The sequence below is a fragment of the Sorex araneus genome, chromosome 6 (assembly GCF_027595985.1).
Source record: "Sorex araneus isolate mSorAra2 chromosome 6, mSorAra2.pri, whole genome shotgun sequence".
NCBI classification, from domain to species: Eukaryota; Metazoa; Chordata; class Mammalia; order Eulipotyphla; family Soricidae; genus Sorex; species Sorex araneus.
In genome coordinates, this window is record NC_073307.1 from 113,772,422 (window position 1) to 113,795,483 (window position 23,062).

Below are 23,062 nucleotides of genomic sequence, written 5' to 3' on the forward strand. Positions count from 1 at the left end.
GTGTCCGTGGGGCATTAGTCAAGGGAAAGAGGCCGCACTCTTTCCTGAACTTTCTCTCTACTACGGGATTTCGATGTTGCTCTATATACTAGGCAGGGGCCATGCACATCCTGGCCCCTTTTCTTGACTGTGCCTAGACCTGAGCTTAACAGTACATCTGTGATGACTAGAGATGGGTCAGGCCTGTCCCTGCAGAGACAGATCTGGCCTGTTCGTATCTCTAGAGGCCTAGGCAGGGTTCTAGATATTCCCATATGCTCTGATTAGTCATAGATTCTGACTGCTTTTTTTTTTTTTTAATTTCTGGGTATCAAACTCAACTTGTATACATGCAAGGCATATATACTCTACCACTGAGTCAGTTCCCTGGCTCTTAGTCATGTATCTGAAGTCAGACAGTTCTGGGCTCAAATCCAGGCTCTGATACTTATTAACCACACAAAGGACCTGCCTAAGTCACCTTATGTCATGGAGTCTCACTTTCTCAGTTATAAAGGGGGGATGATGATACAAAGCAACAAGACATTACCTTCGTCAAGATTAAGTGACAACACTATCAACTGACCTCTCAGGTCACAGCTCCTTGGAGAGTTGTTGCCTTATAAGATGAAAAAGAGAAGGCTTTTGTCAAAAAGTTTATCTGTAGAAAATTAGGTGAGCTCTGACACTGCTAAGGTGTTCAAGGTAGAATAATCCCTGAAAACAAACAAACAAACAAACAAAGCCCAAGATTTTGGAGTAAAATCACCTGGCAAGCAATAGAGAAAAGAAAATTGGCCTCAGGTTTGGTGGGCAAAGTGATGTGTTTATTGTTGGCTTGTGCGGAAACATTGTTTCTCCTGAGGGTTGTCTGGTGATGTAGACATTCCAACAGCCTGGAGCCACACTGGCATCTTCCCACTGCCTAGGGCCTGCCTGTTCTTCTCTGTCTGGGGAAGCTCAGCTCCGGGAGCATTTGTTGATTACCCCTACAGTGGGTAAAGCCAATGATGAGCCCCAGGCATAAGGCCGGTTCTACCCTCTGGCAACTGTGTTTTAGGATCACTGCTATCAGGTCACACGGTATTTAAAAATTACAAAGCTGCACTTTGTCCACAATGTCCACCCTGTATTTTCGGACACTGGAACTCCCTGGAGTTGTGGGAGTATGAGCAGCCCTGGAAGACTGGGAGAGCAGAGGTTAAGACCTTGAAGGTCAAAATGAAGAGGATGCTTAGGCGATTTGACTAATGTAACATAGGTGAGTCTTAACAACCAGCTGTATTCTAAGCAGAGCCAATTCAGGTGAAAGGAAGGGTCTATCAGCTCCCCAGCAAGGTCGCTGAAGCCCCGGGTGTTTAAGGATCCAAGCAAGGAGGGAGGTCCCTAGGCAGTACCGAAAGTGCTAAGCTGCTCTCCCAAGTACAAAAGGAGACACCACTGAGGTTTGCTTTCTAGCTGCTTAGGCCAAGGAGCTTGAGGCCCAACCCTTGCCTGTCCCTTGACACTAGGATGCCAGCACCGCGGTTTTCATCTCGCCACAGCACCGCGCCCCACCCCATCGGCCTTCCGCTGCTCTCAGGGCCGCGTGGATCTAGGGGACAGCGCCCAGCAGCTCCCAGAGTCCGGGGCGGGCTACAGCCCACGTGCGCCCGCCGCCCGCGGTGGTGACAGCTGCCCTGCAGGGGCGGGGCGGGCGGGCGGGCGCGTGGCCTCCGCGCCGCGCTGCTATTGGCCCGAAGCCTCGCGCCGGGGGTGGGGCCGCGCCCCCTGCTGTCCTGCCATTGGTCGTGCGGCTGATGGGGACGGATCCTAGCCCTGTTGGCAGCGAGGCGCAGAACTGCAGGCGCTCACCCCGGGCAGCGGCTGCGCCTTCTCGCTCCCAGTCCCGGCCGGCTGCTGGCGGGTCCCGACCTCGGCACCTACAGCTTGGAGGAGACAGAGAATTTAACCAGAGGCCCGGTGGCCTGGACGGCTGTCGGTAAGGAGGGGGCGCAGCGCGGAGTTCCGGGCAGAACGGGCGGGCGGGGACCGCGCGAAGCAAGCCTGGACTCTGCGCCGCTGGCCAGCGCCCCGAGGGTCAGGTGCGGCCGCAGCATCTCCATCTCAGACCCGCTCGGCCCCCGCGGCGAGCAGGTGGCGCCGCCTGGGGAGGTCGCGCTGTGCGGATCGATCCCTGAACCTGTCTGAACGCAGTGCAAGCCATTCGCGGCTTGCCGAGCTCCCTCTTTTGACTCGGTTCCCCAAACCCTGCAATTCTCAGCGCAGGGGAGGGAAAAAACAATCCCGCTCTTTCCCCCACGGTGTCAACCCGGAGTGGGCGCGACGCATCGGCAGTGCCGCCTGCCACCGAGGCGGAAGATCCTCCTCAAACTTTGCTTCCCACGACTTGCACGCCGCGTGGTTCTCCAGCTAGGTTCTTCCCCCGGCGCACCCCTCCCTTCCCCCCTCCCCTGAACAACAGGAAGTTAACTTGGGCCAGAAGTCAGTGGCCTGGTCGCCTCGGGGCTGGGACCAGGTCTGGGGCAGTGGCCCAGGCGGCGGCTGGAGAGACCCTGCCGTTGCCGGCTCTGCGCCGCGCGTCCCCGTTGCAGCCAGAGCACCGGCCTAGGAGCAGCTCTGCAGCGGGCCCGGGGGGGTATCCGCCGCTTCCTTGCCTTGGTGCTCCCGGGCGGAGACGTGGGAAGGGAATCCCTACCCGCAGTCTCCGTGGTCACAGGCTCTGACCTGACTTCCAGTCTGGGGCAACTGGGGTCAACTGTATCTCAGACCAGCCTCACAGCAGACTAGGGACGGCCTGTGCGGGACTGGGAAGAGGCGTGTTGAAACCAGAGTAAACGCGCGGCTCCCGCTGCATTGTTTATTCTGAAGCCCGGGTTCTTAAAGCTGAGGAGAGCTTTTATCTGGAAGCCTGTAGGGCCCGCGGGGTGTGGGGCGGGGCCGGTCTCCGCGCTGACCCTCCCACTGTCACCTTTGCGGGCTCTTTTAGGGTGTTAAGTGGTTCGGGTTTGGAGGAGGGTGAGGTTACTAACTGCAGGAAGAGAACCAGCTGGACTTGGACCCCCGGACAGATTTCCCGCCTGGGTGCGTTGCATCTGCTTCCTCTCAGTTCGGGTCCTCTCCCCAGGGGAAGTAGATCCAACTAGGGCGTCTCCAGTCTCCCCGGGCGCCCAATGGAACTGAGTTCTGAGGACTTCAGAGCCTGCCTTGGGGCAAAGGGAAGACAGATTTATGAAGTGTCCGCCGGAGGGGTGGGGGGGTGGTTTGGGGTGTGTGTGGGGGCAAGGTCTTTTAAAACTAAGTTCAAGGTTACCCTTCCAAAATTCACAGGCTTGCTTTCCTTCCTTTAGAAAGAGACCCTTGCCGGGAGGCCAGGGTCACATGAAAGGTGACTTCTGAAGCCTCCTGACTTCTAAAAATGAGTCTGGAGCGGGGCTGGAGTGATAGCACAGGGGGTAGGGCGTTTGCCTTGCACGCGGCCAACCTGGGTTCAATTCCCAGCATCCCATATGGTCCCCAAGCACTGCTAGGAGATAATTCCTGAGTGCATGAGCCAGGAGTAGTAACCCCTGTGCATCGCCGGGTGTGACCCAAAAAGAAAAAAAAAAAAGTCAGGAGCTGCTTCTTGGGACCTTCACAGGCCAACTCACCCTGTGGCTGTCAGTGTGGCTGTCAGCAGTGGCCCCAGGGCTGCTGCTGGTTGTGCTGGGATGCCAACCTTGGCTGCTGGGGCCTAAGGGTTATTTTATGGTAATTTATTTGATTGTTTTTATGTTTTTGGACCACATCCGGCTATGCTCAGGGCTTACTCCTGGCTATGCTTGGAGATCCCTCTGCAGTGCTGGGGGTTCAGCCAGGGTTGGCTGTGTGCAAGACAAATACCGTAACCCTCATACTATCTCTCTGGCAACTTGGGCATCATTTTACTAGGTGTTGGGGGATGCCTGCCCCTGCTGTGGACTTGATGTCACTTAAGAGAGTTGGCTTGAGATGGTCGAGGTCAGTAGTTTTCAACCCTTTTACAATTGCTGACACTGGTCTGTGGACTGGCAGCCAAAAACTACTTGCTCTTGCTGTTTGCTGAAATAACCTCTCCCTCAGCACATATTCAAATTTTACTTTTATTTTAATTTCTTAAGATGGTGGGTGTGTTTTAGGAAGTATGTGGTTGGGATATGCTAGTAAGAGCTGTGAGGTGGCTGAGTTCTATGATTTGAACATACCTTTTCTTAAAAAATGACAAATTCTACTTCCTTTCTTTGCTCACAGGGTTCTGACATTCTGCTTATCATGCTTTCCCCCCCCCCCCCCACCTTGGCTTTTGAGTCACATCTGGCCGGGATCATTTCTGGCTCTGTGTTCGGAATCAGTTTGGGCAAGACTTGGAACCATATGTGGTGCTGGGGATCGAGCCCAGATTGGCAGTAAAGCAAGCACTTACCTTACCTGCTGTACTATCTCTCCGGCTCTACGTTTAAAATTTTTTTTGGGTCACACCCAGCGATGCTCAGGGGACCATATGCGATGCTGGGAATCGAACCCGGGTCGGCCGCGTGCAAGGCAAACGCCCTACCTGCTGTACAATCGCTCCAGCCTCCTCTGGCTCTACTTTTAAGAGAAAATCATGACAGCACACCAGCAACCCATTGTGCTTCAGTATAAATCAGCTTTAGGACTAAGTGCTGGTTGCAGCTGTAGATTGGGGCTTCTTTCCCAGGAGATGCAGAGAGGAAAGGAACAGGTGCTGAGAGTTGAGATGTGTCTGTTCTCTCCATCCTGGTCCATACCCCCATCTCAGTTTGCTTCCCACTCAGGGACCTGCTCTTCTATCCCCCTTACTGAAGGATTGAGTCCTGCTTTGATTTGGAGGGAGGGCTAGGGTGTGGGTGCCTTAACCAAACGGACTGAACATTGCTCATCTTAGTAGTACCCCTTCACCACCCCCCTTGCCTCACCCTCCCACAACACACACACACACACACACACACACACACACACACACACGGCTTAGATTTAGTAGTTTAAAGCACCAGAGAAGAGACATACTATTCATCTTGCTGGGACTTTTCATTATATATATATATATATATTTTTTTTTTTTTTTTGGCTTTTTTTGTGGGGAGGGGGGTCATACCCAGCGATGCACAGTGGTCATTCAGTAATCACTCCTGGCGGTGCTCGGGGGACTATGGGATGCTGGGAATCGAACCCGGGTCGGTCGCGTGCAAGGCAAACGCCCTACCCGCTGTGCTATCACTCCAGCCCCCTCATTATATCTTTTTATCACTGTCACCCCATTGCTCATTGATTTGCTAGAGCAGGCACCAGTAATGGCTCCATTGTGAGACTTGTTGTTTCTGTTTTTGGCATATCGAATATGCCACGGTAGCCAGGCTCTGCAGTGCGGGCAAGATACTCTTGGTAGCTTGCCAGGCTCTCTGAGAGGGGCGGAGGAATTGAATCCGGGTCGGCTGCGTGCAAGGCAAACGCCCTATCTGCTGTGTTACCGTTTCAGCTCCCTCATTATATCTTTTCATATTTTATTTTATTCTATTTGGGGGTGGGTGGTTATTGGACCACACCCAACAGTGCTTGGGGGCTACTGCTGGCTTTGTGCTTGGGGATTGCTCCCATCAGTGTTCTTGGGAATATTAGGTGCTGGGATTGAACCAGGCTTGGTCACATGCCATGCAAGTTCCTTTACGTCAGTGACTCCCCATGTGAGCAATCTGAAGGACTTGGAGGTAGAGCTATTCCCATTTCAGAGATGAGGAAACTGAGACCCAAAGGTGAAAACTTGGTGCCATCCTGTGAGCTTCCCACCTCTGACTGTGAATGTCATTACTGATCAACTTACCTTCTCATTCAGTTTAAAACTCTCCTAAGCCTGGCAGATCTATTTTCTAATTCTTACTGTCCTTGCTCTTTTCTCTTTTTTGCTCAGATTTTTATACGGGTCTTCATTAGCCTATCTACCATGAAGTGTTGCAGTTTTCTATTTAAAAGGATCACGAGCATTTTGAGATACAAAAATAGAATAGCATGATATGAGGCCCTTATACTTATTATCCAGCTTCAACAGTCAGCAAGATTATGCCAGGCACTCACACTCTCCCTCGCCCTCTCCCCCTCTCTCTTTTCCCACCCCTTCATCATATTTTTCTGAAGCATTTTAAAACAAAGTTTAGGGTAAAGCACTTGCCTTGCACGCAGCTGACCTGCATTCAGTCCCACCACCGCAGATGGTCCTTTGAGCCCCCCAGGAGGGATCTCTGAGCACTGCCAGGCCACAAGCAAATCAAAAAGCCTCAATAAAAAGGAAAATAAAATAAAACAAAACCCTAATTATCAAGTCACTTTGTCCCTACACAACCCACTATGTATTTATTTTAAAAGAACATTCTTTTATAGCCACACACCATTATTGCATGCAATGGAATTAGCTCCAATTCTTTGGTCTCCTCTGTCCAGATTCAGATTTCCTGAATTGTCTCAGAAATGACCTTCATAGTCAGTTTGTTCAGGTTGGGTTCCAAAATCTGTCTGAGGGAACTGATTGCCTGTTTTAATCTGGGACTCCCTGCCTCCTCTCTGACTTTTTTTTTTTTTTTTTGGCTTTTTGGGTCACACCTGGCAATGCACAGGGGTTACTCCTGGCTCTGTGCTCAGGAATTACTCCTGGTGCTCAGGGGACCATATGGGATGCTGGAATTGTACCCGGGTCAGCCGCATTCAAGGCAAATGCCCTATCCACTGTGCTATCACTCCAGTTCCCCCCTTCCCCACCTTTTTAACCTGTCCTCACCTTCCATTTAAATTGCTCATTTCCCAGACTGTATCCGGAGCCCTTTGGCGCTGGAGTCAGCTTCTGTGCCTTGCAAGACCCCTGTGCTGGGCTGGGATGCTAAGAGGTTCTGGGGATGCCTGTGTGCTACAGCCACACTGGAAATGGGCTGGGAATGAATGAACCCTGCCTTGGGCTGTGTCACAGCCCCAGTCTGAGTTTAGATAAGAGGTTTAAGAAGCAAATGACTTACTTGCATGCTGATGACATTCCCCCCCCCCCCCAGCTCCCGGAAGTGTGTAAACATCCTGGATGGAATAATAGCTACTGCTGGTGCCTCACTTTTCTGCTTTGTGGGGGGAGCCCAGATGGCCTGCAGCCACCCACCTCGCTGCTTACTGGTGAGGTCATCCTGTCCCAGCTTTGGGTCCTGACTTATTCAGCCCCTCGGAGCACTCCTAGGAAATTGGGGCTGTGACTGCACAGTGTCCTCTTGCCTCCCCTCTGGCCAGTGTCTTCCCTTGGAGCCTTCTCCATGCCGTCTCATACCTGAGCCAGCTGTGGAGCTCTCACTCACCATGAATCATCCGTAACTGACAGGCTGGACAGAAATTAACACCTCTGACCTTTGAGAGTCTCGTCTGGATTGGCAGTGAGGGGGTAGTCTTAGCGCTGGTACCTTTGTGGGCTCAGGAAAGAACAGCTGTGCCTGTCGGTATTTGTGCTGCTCTTCACACCTGGCCTTCTTGTCAAATCTCCCTGTCCGCCCCTCCCTCCCCCAGGTCCCCAGCAAGGGCCCCTCTCTGCTAACAGCCTCTGTGGGCTGCTCTCTTCTTACTCCTCCTCCTCCTTTCTTGTCTCTTCCAGCTCTTCCTGTTTTTTCTTTTCCTCCTTCCATGTCTACTCACCTCTTCTCTCCCCCTTCTCCTGTCTTCTTCCTCCTCTCCTTTCTCTTCCTGCTCCTTTTATTTTCCTGCTCCTCTACATCCTCCTCACTCTCCTTTTCTCCCACCCCCTCTTGCTGGCTCCCTTCCCTCTTCCTTTCCCTTCTTTCTCTCCCTCCCACTCTCCTTTATTCACTCCCTCCTACTCTTTTCCTTACTTCTTTCCCTCCATTTCTTCAACATAAACCATTTTTCAAATACAAATAAATATAGCGAACATTTTAAAGCTTCTTTATGCTTCAAGTAACAGATTCATTTCTTCTCTTTTCTTTATTTCTCAGTATTTCTCCCAAAATTTTATTATAGAACAGTTTATCTTTCTAAAGGAAAATCTAAACATTTTTTTTTTCTCTCAAAGAAGAGAACTTTGTTGAGCCAATCTGTGTGGGTGGATGACAACATACAATGTTGGTATCATATATCCATAACTAGGATCAGAGCCATTGGGATTTTGATGTTGGCATGCTTATTTTATGACCGGATTAAAAAAAATTATATCTGGACTGCCTGAAGGATAGAAAAGAAAACTTAGGAGCTGGGGGAACAATAAACCCCATGTAGCTGTCTTGCTTTCTTTTCTAAAAAAAATTCACTTCGCTATCTCTACTATAAAACCCTTCTCATGGCATTTTCCTACATTTTAATTCTTAAATACATTTGTTACTTGAAAACCTGTTTTCCTGGGTAGCTGGCGGGGGTTCAAGTGAACTGTTCATGAATTAGTATTTCTTTCCTTAGAGGGTCTATATTGTCCACCCCTTCATGCCCCAGCCTCCTCCTTGTTCTGGCTGTCTGGATCCCTGGCTTGGCTGTGTGTAAGGCAAGTGTCTTAAGCCCTGTATGGTCTCCAGTACTTGGGGCTAGGTTTCCTCCTGGGGAACCGGATGTAAAGGTGGGGCCAGGAATAGCCAAGGGCTTCTTGCAGGTCTGGGGGCAGGTTTTCCTCCTTTCCAGTCAGTGAGGGGTGCCAGGGGCAGATGCTTTCCGGGACTCTGTGGTCTGAGCCGCTACAGTTGAGTTGCTGGGCTGGGTGCAGCTCCCCACATGCTCTCTGCGGAAGGAAGCCCAGAGCAGTCTCAGAACATCTTGTCCTAGTTTTGCCCCCAGAGTTTTGAGGGGTTAAGGTATGGAAGTGACTCCTTTGCTCTCATGACTGAACAGCAGCTGGTCTGAGCTACTGATCTGAGGACTGACTGTAGTTGGGAAAGATTTGCCACATCTCAAGGGTCTAATTTGTGCCGGGACCAGGAGAATGATGTCAAGGGGAGGATAACTATATGTTTGGAAAAAAAGTCACTTGGGCCTTCTGCTTACTAGAGAGAATTGTTCCTTAGAGGGGAGTGTGCCGGCTTGGCCCAGAGCCTGGCCAAAGGCTGGTGGTTCCATTGCACATCTGTTCACGTTGGTGGGTGTGGGGCACTGGGGGTAAGGTGCAGCGTGTAGAGCCCAAGGCTGCACTAGCCACTTCAAGACACTGGGGTTTTTACAGAGACGGGTGTAAAGCTAGTGTCATGCTGGAGCCCCCACAGAGGAGGAGTCTGACAGTGATGTGGTGAGGGGAGAGAATAGAGGAGAGCGCAGGAGCAAGGCAAGGGCTGAGCCCATCTCCTTCTCAGGGCTCTGTGGGGGTCTTAGGACAGGTCAGAGCCTGGGGGCTTTGGGGTCCATGCAAGAGAACTTCCTGGTCAGGTGTCCAGTGCTGAGGCCTGTTTGTGTGGTGAAGCAAGGGGAAGGTTCTGGGTATAATCTTGGTCGTCTTCTGCAATCCAGACTGGTGGCAACCATGAGTGGCTGGAATTCCTTGGTCCAGGTTCTGCTATCTGGCCCCTGGCATTTGGGCTGTTAGAAACCCCCTCCCCCCAAATACACACATAAACACATTCACACACACTCACTCACACATACACTCACACACTCACACATATACACACAGTCACACATACACACTCATACAAACACACACACATATACACACAAACACACATTCACACATATACACATTCACACAAACACACACACATACATACACACACTCACACGAACAGACACACAGACTCAAACATACACACACTCGGGGTAGCCTTGTTGCTCCTTACGTGGGATTCTGTGAAGTCAGTCTCACTCTGTCCCTGTCCTCCAGCCTCAGGTCTCTTCTTCAGCAGCATCTGCTGTCCCCGGGCTCCTGGGGGTCCTTCCAGACATAGCTGAGGCTTTTCTCAGTGCTGCTGCCGCCTCTGCTCTGCTGGCCTGTTCGTAAGCAGCCAGAGTGTGAAGCATTGGCACTCACAGACCAAGAGGCTTGGCTTGGCCGTGGTTTGACTCAGTCAAAGCTGAGCCACAGCCCCCCTCTGCCCACCCTGTCCTCTGCCCTTTAGGAGTAAGCTGCTCTTCCACTGGGGAGTGCCCAGAGTGTGCCTGGGCCCTGGGAAGAAAGCTCAGGGGTCTGTTCTGCATGCTGATAGTACAGGCAAAACCAAATTTCTAGGTTGCCGTATTGCCTTGGGCATATCAGTGAGACCTGGTATTTCAGCCTATAAAGAGGAGATAATTATCCCCATGCCAAGAGATTGATATAGAGATGAAAGGACAATATTTGTAATGTACTTTGCATAGGTAGGCAAGGAACCAACCTCAGAGTGATGGCTGGAAAGGGGTCCCCCGGTAGCTTCCTGGAGAACTTGGTGGCCACTTAAGCATCTCTTTCCCTGCCAAAGGAAGCCAGTTCTCCAGTTTATACCGGATTGGATTCTGCTCCTCCATCTCTCCCCTCTGCCCACCAGGAGCCCAGCCTCTCAAGGGCCCCTCCTCAGTCCCTGCATCTCAACTTGCTCTCCGGGAAAGGCTCCGGACTGTTTATGGCTGTTCTCTAGGTGTTTATGTTGTTATCTCTCGCCAAGTTCTGAACAGATGTCTGTTTATTGCCCAAGATTCATCTTTCTCTTCAGCAGCCTGAGAGAAGAGAGTGGCTATTTTTAAAAATTGCTAATTGGCCCGACTACACAATAAGCCCAGATTGCCTCCAAGATTATTCTTCATCACTCTCACTCTACCCACTCTGAAAACCATCCGGTCCAGCGTGAGAGACCTTATGTGTTCATGTTCAAGGCTCACTTTAATTTGGCAGGAAGTTGCAATCTCTTAAAAAGACAGAACAGGGAAAGTAGAGGCAGCCGTCTCCGGGCTGAGACAGATGGCATGAATGAGAGTGGCATTTCTGGGCCTCAGAATCGAACAGCTCTCTCCCCTCCCCCCATCTACCCCCTCCTGCACCTGCATGCTACCCGAGGATTGGCTGGAGCTCTTTGTTTCCTTTCCCTCTGAACACAGCAGCTGCAGCTCCAGGGAAGGAGGGGGGAAACTAGAGCAATTTCGAGTAGTGGTCTCTGCTCCGAGAGGCAGAATAAGGTAAAGGAATGAGGTTGCTAAGTCCCTACGCCATGGATGCCCCCCTTGGAAGGAACTAGTCCTTACTTACTCTTGTTTCCTGGTCACCTGTGGGGGAAACTGAGGCTCTGAAGCTCTGGGTTCTGAGCAGAGGTGGAGGACAGATGGTTTCTGGCTCAAGGTCAATCAGCCGGCCGGATGCCTCACCTCTGTGCCCCATCATCTCACTTAGCTAGGCTGCCGTCCACTGAGCATCTCATCTGGCATTCCTCACTGTTGGCCACCTTCTGTGGTGCTTGGATCAAGTTCAGGGTCTCACACATGTAAGGCAACTATTTTCTGCTGAGCTATTATATCCTGGACTTAAAGGATACATGGTAATTATATATAAAATGTTTATATTAATAATTGATTACGTAGTTATATATTATATACAATATATACATAATTATATATATATGCACATTCTGTAGTACTCAGATGCTACTCCTGACTTAGGGGTCACTTGTGGCAGAACTCAGGGGTCATGTGGTACCAGGGATCAAACCTCGGTTCCTTATATGTAACACATGTGCTCTAGCCCTAGGCTTACAGACTTGTTTGGTTTTTCCTCTTTTTTTTTTTTTTTTGTTGGTTTTTGGGCCACATTTGGAGGTACTCAGAGCCTATTCTTATTTCTGTGTTCAGAGATCATTCTTGGAAGTCCTTAGGGGACCATGTTGGGTACTGGGGAATGAAACCTGGGTTGGCCGCATTTAAGGCAAGAGTCTTAAACTATATACTATCTCTCAGGACCCTTTTTGAGTTTTTTGTCGATTTGGTTTTGATTTTGGGTTTTTTTCCTGGCAATGCTCATGGGCTACTCCTGGCTCTGCTTGGGGGGTTAGGTTGGGTTGGGGGTGGGATGCTCCCTGGAAGTGTTCAGGGGACTGAGTTGTGTGAAATCTCAGGTCAGCCTTGGTGTGCTGGTCCTGTACTCTAGCCCTCTGAGGCTCTCTCCAGCCCCAATAATTATATTCTAAATTTGGCTTTATTAGGGCTGGAGTGATAGCACAGTGGGTAGGGCATTTGCCTTGCATGCGGCTAACCCGGGTTCGATTCCCACCATCCCATATGGTCCCCTGAGCACCGCTGGGAGTAATTCCTGAGTGCAAAGCTAGGAGGAGTAATCCCTGTGCATTGCCAGGTGTGACCCAAAATGCAAAAAGAAAAAAAAAAGGCTTTTTTGTTTTTGTTTGGGAATAAAATCAGGTCTCTCACATGCAATGCACGTGCTTTACAACTGAGCTCCATCCCTGCCCCCCCCTTATTCTCTTTTAAAATATTTTATTTGTGGGATGGTGAGATAGTGCAGGAGGTCAGGCACTTGCCTTGCACACAGTTAACTCTGGCTTGAGCCCCATCACTTCACATGATCCCGAGCCCTGCCAGAAGTAACCCCTGAGCACAGAGTTAGGAGTAAACCCTGAGCACTGCCAGGTGTGGCCCATAAACCAAACAATTTTTCAACTTTGTTCTCCTTCATCCCCCCTCCCTCTGTTGTGCTGATGGGAGCCGGGTGTCGCACACACTTGACTGTGGTTCCCTGGAGATCTCACACCTGGCCTTGGCATTGCGGGTCCCCGAGACTCCCAAGAGACTCTTGGGCAGCTGGGGTGCTGCTAGGGACTGAGCAGCAGCCTCACGCCTGCAAGGCAAGCACTGGTTTTGAAGGACACAGCCCCAAGTCTCCTCCCAGCAGCCCACATCAATATCCCCTTTATTTGAAGCTATCTGCCTGGTAGCGTGGGCCTGTTCAGTTCTTGGCACGAGCACTTTCCTTATCATAAAACGCCTCTTTCAGAGTCCTGCACCTGAAACTTTTTTTCTTTGTTTTTAGCCCTTGTCTCCAAAGGACCTTTGTTAAAAATATTAAATCTAACTGGGAAGAACAACATGTTAATAGAGATTTGTTTATCTGCAGCTAGCTGTCAGCTGAGCGCTGAACCTTAGGAGACTGGGGATGAGTCAGCTGGGAGTGGAGGAGGGAATCAGTCAGGACCGTACGTAAGGTGCTGTTCGGGCAGAGATGGGGCACCGTGACCCAGGTTCCTTCTCTCACAGTGGGCAGCTGCCGTGCTGTGCTAGGAACCCAAACGTTCAGTGAGCCCTCATTTGATGGTGGAGGCAGGTCCCTTTGAGCAGCTGCCAGATGCCTGCTCAGCAGAACAGAGGGTGGAATGTGCTTCAGAGAGCAGCGCAGTGTGGGGGACCCAGGGAGACTTCTTGGAGGAGGTGGCACTTGGTGCTTGAAACAGGCCATAGATGGCATGCAGGTTTTTTGTTGTTGTTGTTTTTTTTTTTTTTTGCTTTTTTGGGTCACACCCAGCGATGCTCAGGGGTTACTCCGGGCTTTGCACTCAGGAATTACTCCTGGCAGTGCTTGGGGGACCATATGGGATGCCGGGGATCGAACCTGGGTCGGCCATGTGCAAGGCAAACGCCCTACCCGCTGTGTTATTGCTCCGGCCCCTGCAGGTTTTCTTGAGGTGGAGAGGGGCAGAGGGGTAGAACAAAGATGTGGGAAGTGAGAGCATATTTGGTGTCTCCTGGAGACGTGTAGAAGTCCAGGTGCTGCAGTAGGTGGGGCCGGGGGTTGGCCTTCCCTACAGGCAGAACCACTGGAGGTGTGATGGACAGTGTCCGTCATGCTGCTCAGCCTGTGTAGATTGAGTCTGGCAGGAAATTGGAGTGGAGACTCTGCTAGGGTTCTTTTTCTTTTTTTTTTTCCTTTTTTCTTGTGTCACACCCAGCAATGCACAGGGATTACTCCTGGCTCATGCACTCAGGAATTACTCCTGGCGGTGCTTGGGGGACCATATGGGAATCGAACCCGAGTTGGCCACATGCAAGGCAAATGCCCTACCCGCTGCGCTGTTGCTCCAGCCCTCTGCTAGGGGTTTTACGCTGCCCTCCACATCCTGGACACAGGGTCTCGTGTGTCCTGGTGATTGCCCAAAGCCTTGTGTATAGGGAGTCAGCAAGCCCATTCTGCCTTCCTGTTAGGAAGGCAGGCAGCCCATTTTAGAGCTCCCTGTTAGGACTTGGAGCACCCCACCACACCCAGTCTGGACCACCAAGTGCGCCTCTCCAGAGCTTTGGTGTCTCAGACCTTGTAGAAAATTGCACCCCCTTCCCCCCTTTCCTGCAAAGCCCTCCACGCTTAGGGCCCTTGTCTGGGCGAGTTTGAGGGGAAGGCATGGAGGAGTCATCTGCAGGCAGCTGTCATGGGGGTGGCTGGCTCTGGATGGTGTGCAGGAGGCTCCTACCTGCACGAGGAGGCAAAGGTGGGGTGGAGACGGGCTCCTCCAAAGGAGCTGGCAGTGCTCTTGTCCTTCCTGCAGGCATCAGTGAACAGAGAGAGAGAGCACTGTGGGTCGGCAGCTGCAGTGGCCGCCTCTCCCGTGACTGCTTCTCTCATGGCTGCACTGTGACCTGCACAGCCCCTTCAGTGGGTGATTCCTGGCTCTCCTTGGTCACTTTGAACTTGGGCATGTAGGTTGGCCTGGGGCTGGACTTCATGTCGCCTGGCAGCTGGAATCCCTGAGGGACTGGTGTTCCCCGGCTTTGCCCCAATCTCTTTACGTCCTGGCCAAGGGAGGGACAACAGCTGAGCTTAGCTGCCATGGGCTCCAGTGCTAATCTGGCAGGTGGGAGGCATGGCAGCCTGGTGTACTTACAGCTTTGACATTTGAGCTGGGTTGCTGACACCTGTTCTCTGCCATCGATGTCTGGAAACATTATGCTTTATAGGAAGGAATAAATTGCTCTCCTAAGCAAATGGCCGAAACTTAGTGCCCGTGGGATCAGTTGATGGTGATGGGGTAAAAAGTGTGTGTGTGTGTGTGTGTGTGTGTGTGTGTGTGTGTGTGTGTGTGTGTGTGTGTGTGTGTGGAGTGGATAGGGTTATTGAAACACATTTTTTTAAAGTGTGTTTTTGGGCCACACCCAGCTGTGATCCAGGCTTACCCCTGTGTTCAGGGACCACTTCTGTGGTGCTCAGTGGGACCACATGTAGTGCCCAGGGGTTTGTCACATGCAAGACAAAATGCTCTATCTGCTGTACATCTCTCTGACCCCCCTTTCTAAAAAAATAATATTTTTTAAAGGCCATACCTAGCGGTACTCGGGTGGGGGTTGAGGGGGTTCCTCCTAGCTCTGTGCTTGGGAATTTTTCCTGGTGACACTCAGGACCTTGGGGTGTCAGGGATCAAACAGGACCTCCCACTTATAAAGTATGTGCTCCAGCCCTGAACAATCCCCCCAATCCCCTCAAAGCCTCTCAGTCTTTAAATCTGTTTCCCTTCCCTCTCTCCCTCCTCATTGCTGGGTTAGTCTATGTTTTTATCCCACAGCATGTCTGCATGCACTTGGAGTGGAAAATGCATTGATAAAGGCATTTCTAGAACTTTTTTGCTTTAGAGTCTAACTCTTCCAAATCAGTTTTTGACTTGGAGTCTTTAGTGTAAACCCCCCACCCCCCACAATATTGTCTCTGTATTCTTGGAAAGTGGGATGTTTTTCTTCATCACTGTTATCTCTGGAATTGGTTTTTGGTAGCTTGGTTCCCATTCGCTAAGTTTTGATGATGCATTCTTGATGGATCAGGTCAATGGAGAATTTAGTAAATAACTGGGACACAGTTCCTTCCTTGAATGTTCTGTGGATGGGTTGACTCCTGAAGTGTTGAGTGGCCCTGTTGTCCAAAAGGCCACTGATAGCGGTTAAATTCCCATATGACCGTGGAAATAAGGCAAGGACAGCTGCAGGCCACAGCTGCTTTATGACCTAGAGAGATTTAGTTAGATATTTGGGAATAAAAAGATATGTTCTGCTTTCAGACATTTTATAATTGTCTGAAAAAAGTGTGCATCTATCTTCTAATCAGTGAAATATGTTTCAAAACGGTCCTCTTTATTCTGCTGAATCTCTCAGGTGAACAAACTATGTTACTGGCACGGATCCTTTTGGGGGACACAGTTTGGGCCACACCCCGAGGTGCTCAGGACTTATTCCTGGCTCTGTACTTAGGATCACTCCTGGCTATGCTCAGGGGATCAGATGGGGTGCTAGGACAAGACCTAGAGACAGCCACATGCCTTACTTGCCGTGTTCCCTCTGCAGCCCTAGGCTCACGTCCTTTTAGCTTCCCTGTGGTTCTCCTTGAAATGAACTCCCGGTTTGCCTCTGTCTTTCTAGTACAGCCAGGACAGCCCCAGACCCTGTGCCACTTGGGTGTTGTGTGGTGTGACCACAAGGAGAAAGCCATCACCTCCCTCGTCCAGGCTTTCTACTCCTCTGCATGCAGCCCCAGATTGCGTCAGCTTTGCTGGCAGCAAAACCACATCACTGACTCATTGACATAACTGCTGAGCAGATCCTTTTAACATGTGGTGTTGCTACACTGTTTTCCTCCTGACCTAAACATGTGTGGTGTTAGACTCTAAACGCAGAACCTCCTGTTTTGCTTCTGTCTGATCGAGAACAACCATTTATGCTTGATTGAAACTTGTTGAATTCAGGGCCACCCTGCTTGACTGGGCATCAGGGTCCTGTTCAAGATTGGCCTTGTGTGGGCAGGGACATTGCTCACCAGCAGAACACTTGCCTGGTAGATATAGCCCTGTGTAGCCCTCACTTGGCATCACACACACACAGACACACACACAGACACACATACACAGACACACACACACAGACACACACACACACAGTGCTGATAACGAGGAAGTTCCTGGGCTCATTGCTACAGCCCTTCCTTCCAGTGGCCTCAGTATCTTTACTTGGGAAGTGTACTTTGCGCTGCCCCTCAGATTCTCTGACCAGAAAACTGATAGTTGGTTTGGGGGCTCTACCAGGCAGTGCTTGGGGCTACTCCCACTTTGGCGCTTTGGGGGGCGGATCCCACCTGGGAGTGATTGGGCAGCAGGGGGTCACACTTGGGGGTCCCTCCTTCCTTCATGCAAAAATGCACTTTAGCCCCTTGAGCATCTCCCTGGCTTCTAGAGCCTTCTAGAGACTTGGCCCACCAGCTCTCCGCCTACTGTCAAGTCTCTGCAGGAGAGAAGAGTCCGTTCTGGGCTTGCTCTCAGTTGCTGGTAGATGCTAGCTCCAAGATTGCCTCTAGGTGTGCCCAGGCTGCACTGACCCATGTACTTTCCTCCCCTCCACTCCCTTCCACTCCCCGCCACTCCCGCTTACACTTACTTTCTCTCTCTCTCTCTCTCTCTCTCTCTCTCTCTCTCTCTCTCTCTCACACACACACACACACACACACACACACACGGAGTTCAGCAGTTCAGCAGCCTTATCTATAAAAAGTTTCCAGTACTCTGGGACAAGTTTTTTGAGCCAGGGGACTTGAAGTCATTACAGGAAGGAATCTAAAAGAGAAAACCAATCCAAAAAAAAAAAAAAAACCCCAAAAAACACAACCAAAAAAAAAAAAAAAACCCCAGGCTGTTCCCCATCTCTACTCTCTTTCTCTTCTCCTTGTGGAGGGGAGACCATGAAGTATCCAGAGCTGGAGCCAGGCCCAGGGCCCTGGAGATCCTGGGCCCCTTCGAGCCTCTTCACCCCCCGTGCTCCAACATTCCTGCCTTCTGGGACACGATGCAGCCTCTGCTGTCCCAGGCTTGCCTCATGCTCAACACTCAGGGATGCCCCTTCCCCGCCCCCTGCCTGTGGGGTGATGCCTCCTTCTCCCAGAACCTGCAGTGGGCCCATTAGCAGATCACCTGGGGGCACGTTTCCCAGGGAGCAGCTGTGATGCACAGAGCAGAGATGGTGGGTACAATGTGTCAGTCACCACCAAGGAGGCAAGAGTCTTTGCACAGAGGACCCTGGTTACTTCCTGGGCAGTCCCACAAGGTGGCCTGTGTCAGTATCCCACTGGCCAGTGATGAAACTAAGGTGCAGAGCAGTTAACTGATGTGCACAGCTAGGAAGTGGAGTCATTCTGAGCCCAGATCCAGCCAGTTGGGTGAATGGCTCACTTCCTGGAAAGCCCCTCATGCCCACCACCTGCCTCCCCCTCCTTCCCCGGTGCTCCCCGCCTCCTTTGCTCTCCGACTTCTCCCTAGCAGAGCTATGATTGCTTTGCAGAGTCTGAATCATTTACTTCCTTAATCACAGCTCCTAGACCCTTTTCTATTCTATGCACTCGAAGCCAATTTTCCTACAGCGTCAGGCACCAACTTCCCCTTCTCCGTCCCACACATTTCAGAGGAAATGATTGCTTTTCCGCCTCACTTCCAGCGCCCTCTGCTCACTAACCCATGTTCACAGTGACTAGGGAATTGGTGTAGTCCCGTTCCTAGGGCTTTTCCTTTCTCTTCTGGAAGACCAGTGCTCAGAAAGGCATTCAGCTGTAGTCTTCTGAGCCAGAGGTCGACAGACCCCCCCACCCCCTGCCTCCAGCTGTCCATGGTGACTGTCCCTGTACACTTCATTTCTGTCCTTACATACACCTTCTTCCAAATCAGTCCTTCTCTCCCTTCCATGGGCTCTGGGCACAGATGCACATTTTTCGTTTATGCAGAGATACTTTATTTCTTCACCCTATTCGAGTCTGCCTTTGCAAGATAAACATCAGGCCCAGAGACTTGTTTAAAGTCAGCTGTCACTTACTTTGAGCAAAGCTCACTGATGTATCGATTCATCTTTGTGTTTCTGCATAACCAGCAGGGAGACACTGGCAGTAGCACAAACAGTACAGCCACTGACAGTTGCAGTGGACGGCTTGGGCTGACTAGGTCCCCGTAGCAGGAAGTGGAGAGAGCGCGTCACTCCGCTTCCTAAACCTCTGTGCTTTCTGAGTTGTCAAGCCAGTGAATGTTTCCAACACAGACCCTGGAGCTGGGAGATGGTGCAGGCGTTAGGACCCATTCCCTACAAGCCCCTAATCTGGATTCTATTCCTGGCCCCACATGGTCCCCGAGCATTGCCGGGGGCAGCCCTGGAGACCCCCAAGTACCATGGGGGTGGCCTGAGTATCCCTGACATCTGGCTTGTGCTAAAGAGCATTAGCAAGGCCCCCGGACCGCCTCAGCACTGCTTCCTCCCACCCACCCCCCCACCCGCAAAACGGCCCACAGACCGTCTGGGAATCGTCTGGGAATTCCAGGTTGTGGAATCTCAGAAGGTTTGTGACTCACCCGATAGGCCAGCTCTGCTCTGCCCTGCTTCCTCCTCCCACCTAGGGCTCAGTTCCTGGGGTTTGAACTTGGCTCCTTACAGCCTCCTTCCCTGGTGGCGGGATCGCCGAGAGACCAGAGACCGTCCTTTGGACTCTGAGAGGACCCAGCACATGCAGAGGAAGTAGCTTCCTCTAGCCTCCCCATGGCTTCTCGATGCCTGCCTGCTAGGAAGGTGCTTGTGATATTGCTTCTTCTTGGCCTAACCTCAGCTGGCTTATAGAGCCAGTGCCCAGTGTTGCGGGGGGGGGGGGGGGGCACCTGGGTCACACATGCTGGTTCTCTGCTGTGAACTGCACAGTGCATGCCCCGAGTTGTACCCCACCCCTCTGCCAAACCCCAGCATTTGGAGAAAACGGCCACACCGAATGCCTGGGTTTGCCGAGGAGAGCAGTGTGTTTTCCTTTTCCAGACCTGTGGCCATTCCAGATCATTCCTTTCCCAGGTACAGCTGTCTGCTGGGTGCAGGGGACTGTGATTAGCCTGGGTCTAACGCCCTCGGAAAACGTAAGACCATGACTGGGTGTGCAGATAACCGGGGTCGGAGCAGGCTCTCGGGAAAAACGTCTGAGTGATGTAGGAGAAGCCAGCCCAGGTTCCTGGAGGAAAGGATGGATTGGAAAAGGGCATTCCCTGAGCACCTCGGGTGCCCGAGGCCCTGGGGTATAGGGCCAGTAGCGGGCTTATGGCCAGCCCGTCCTCCCAAAGTGTTCCGTTAGTGTGCTTGGGAGGAGGCCACAGCATGTCTGAAAGAAATAGCCGGAGGTTTCAGGGAGTTGCTCGGTCATAGAAGGTAAGTCACAAGGTAGTTTATGAATAATTCTACGTGACTAGTAGACTCAGTGGTGGGGTGGTGGGTGCGTTCAAGAAGCTGGGAGGGCCTGAAAAAGCTTTCCCGAGGATGAGGCAGCAGTGGCAGCTGCATCTGATCTAGGTCTTGAAGGTTGAATCAAGCGCAGGGGGGATGAAGTAGGAGGAAGAGAGGTCCCTTCTGGATATCAGGGCCAGGAATACCAGGGCATGGGCTGGTCTGAAGGTCAGTAGAGGGAGAAGAGTATGGGAAGATGCATTTAGAATTGATGGAAAGGGCCTTTGGAATGGGGGTCGGGGAGAGGGAGAGAGAGAGAAAGAGAGAGGGAGAGGGGGAGGGGGAGGGGGAGAGGGAGGAGAGAGATATTTTGAACAGGGATGGAAGAGGGTCGCACAGGAAACTCTTCCCAGTTCTAAGGTGAAAGATGAGCAAGAGGGATCAGACTTTCAGACACTTTAACCCGGGCCTCTGCTGCAAGTTCCTGAAATGTGCTCCGGAGCTGAGAGCAAGGGAGGCGAGGCATTCCTCACCATTGTTCCGGTTGGACTTTTTTTTTTTTTTTTCCCCTTAGACTTTGAACTCTGCTGAAGGGTTCAGCCTTTGGAGGAGCCCAGCTCACCGGGCCTCATTGTTCTAGGTAGATAACACCCAGCTTACCCTTCCAGTGCTGCTCGGCCAGCCAGAGAGGGCTGCGCGCTCGGGGAAGAAGGAGAGACCCGTTTGGTGGAATCTGAGTCTACAGCTCAGCTTCCCCCCACATGTGGTTTCTGGGATCCAGCCACAGGGAACCCCAGAGAGTTGCTGAGCCGAATCGATGTGCCTGGGGTCCCAGGTTGGTGGCTTGTGGGAGGGAAGATCCAGGGGGGGGGGGGGCGAGCGGAAGGGCTGCCCCGAGGCTGAGAGTGGGAGGCTGGCTAGTGTGTAAAGAACTCTCCAAGGTGGCACAGAGCTGGGGGGCAAGAGAACCTGGGCTGGCAGGAAGGGGATAGGGCAGCGGGGAGCTGAGTTGGGTTTGAGTTCTTAGAATTGGGGGCTTGGTTTATTGAACCAGTTTTTTTTTTTCCTACCTTTTCCCCACTGTTCCACTCTTGTTTCTTTCCTGTGATCCTTGTGGAATATCCTGGATGTCCACAGGGGGCCACTGGCTGGGAAATGGCAGGGTTGTTAAGCATTGTTTTCTTTCATTATTTAGATACCTGGTGCATAAGAATGTGGGCTCGGGATTGGGAGCCTAGCTAAGTGGCCTTGGGCAAGTCATCTAACCTCTCTGAAATGAGATAGCACTTTACCTTGCGGGCATTGTTTAGAGAGGGTGAAACTGATGGGATTGTTAAACACTTAAAGCCCTTCATTTCAGATTTAGGTAAGTGCTAATAAGCTTTAGGTCCTCTGACTATCTCTTTACACATCCATGTGAAGAAAATCAACATGTGTTCCTAAACTTAAATCAAAGGAAGAAATAATACTGCCTGTGAGGATTTAATAGAACTCACGCACATAGTAGATATAGCTTAGTGGCAGGTAAATCGCACTGTCACACTGTCCTGTTGTTCATTGGTTTGCTTGAGCGGGCACCACTAATATCTCCATTGTGAGACTTGTTACTACTTTTTTTTTTTTTTTGGTTTTTGGGTCACACCTGGCGATGCACAGGGGTTACTCCTGGCTCTTCACTCAGGAATTACCCCTGGCGGTGCTCAGGGGACCATATGGGATGCTGGGATTAGAACCCGGGTCGGCCGAGTGCAAGGCAAACGCCCTACCCACTGTGCTATAGCTCCAGCCCCGAGACTTGTTACTGTTTTTGGCATATCGAATACGCCACAGGTAGCTTGCCAGGCTGTGCCGTGTGGGTGGGATACTCTCAGTAGCTTGCCAGCCTCTCCGAGAGGGACGGAGGAATTGAACCCAGGTCAGCTGTGTGCAAGGCAAACACCCTACCTGCTGTGCTATCACTCCAGTCCAGTGACAGGTGAATACCAATTAAAAATACTGCTCTCGCCCCTCAGTTTTGGTATAAAGAAAATGATTTCCCATTGGAAATCTGTAGCACTGTTTCCCACCGTTCATCGATTTTGCTCGAGCGGGCACCAGTAACATCTCCATTGTGAGATTCAATCCTCTGTAAAGTTTTCCACTTCTGCCATCACTGATTCAGCCTGCAGAGGGCCTGGTTCTGCACTGGCTATAACATTATTCTTTCCCCAGTGAGCAAGGCAAGGTGGGGGACACCTCTACAGATGAGGAAGCTAATAAGATTCACCCCAGGTCACACAGTCTGTAGGTGGCAGAGCTGGGAGTGGAGGGGTTTTTCCTCTAGCATGGAATAAGCTTTCATAATCAGAACAATGACGGGCCTGAGGGAAGGAGTCAGGTGTAAGGTGCTTGCTTTACATGTAGGCAGCCGAGCTCAGTTCACCCCGTCTGTGAACTGCCGGGTTCACTCCTGAGCACAGAGCCAGAAATAGAGAACCCTAAGCACTGCGGGGTGTGCCCCAAACCCAAACAACAAACAATAACAATGAGAAGAAAAACAACAACACCAACAATTATTCTGAGAGAGGTATGACATGCACATTTTTTGTCCCATCTCCCTTGGTATTACGTGACCATGCGAAGCTGTGGGTGGTGGGTTGTACAGGCATGCCTATTTCTAGGACAGGCCAGAGGTGGGGTGGGGCATGGATCAGGATCAGGAGCTGCCCCAGCGGGTGGAAGAAGCAGTGAGTCAGTCCCTTCTCCATGACTCAGTCATGCCCACCTTATCAGAGCCTTCACCAAGAATCAGCTGAGACCTGCTTTGGTTGGTCCTGACCGTGGTGTACAGCAGGAACAGAACCTAATGGGTTCAAGTTCCAGCCCTACCATCTATGGAAGGCCAAGGTAGGAGTGACTCTCTCTGGGCTCTGATCTGGCCATCTGGGAA

General features: G+C 51.4%; 1 protein-coding gene across 6 annotated transcripts in view; it reads left to right on the plus strand.

Annotated features, from left to right (window-relative positions):
* The first annotated feature begins 1,796 nt into the window (after window positions 1-1,796).
* Window positions 1,797-23,062, plus strand: part of LOC101558616 (F-actin-monooxygenase MICAL2) — a 152,321-nt gene continuing 131,055 nt past the window's right edge. For 2 of the 6 annotated variants that reach the window (XM_055143991.1, XM_055143992.1), the window contains exon 1: window positions 1,802-1,960. The gene's annotated coding sequence lies outside the window, so the exon portion shown is untranslated. Of the gene's footprint in view, window positions 1,961-23,062 lie in introns of all 6 variants that reach the window. The other 4 variants (XR_008630796.1, XM_004613596.2, XM_012933838.2 and 1 more) reach the window with 3 other exon arrangements.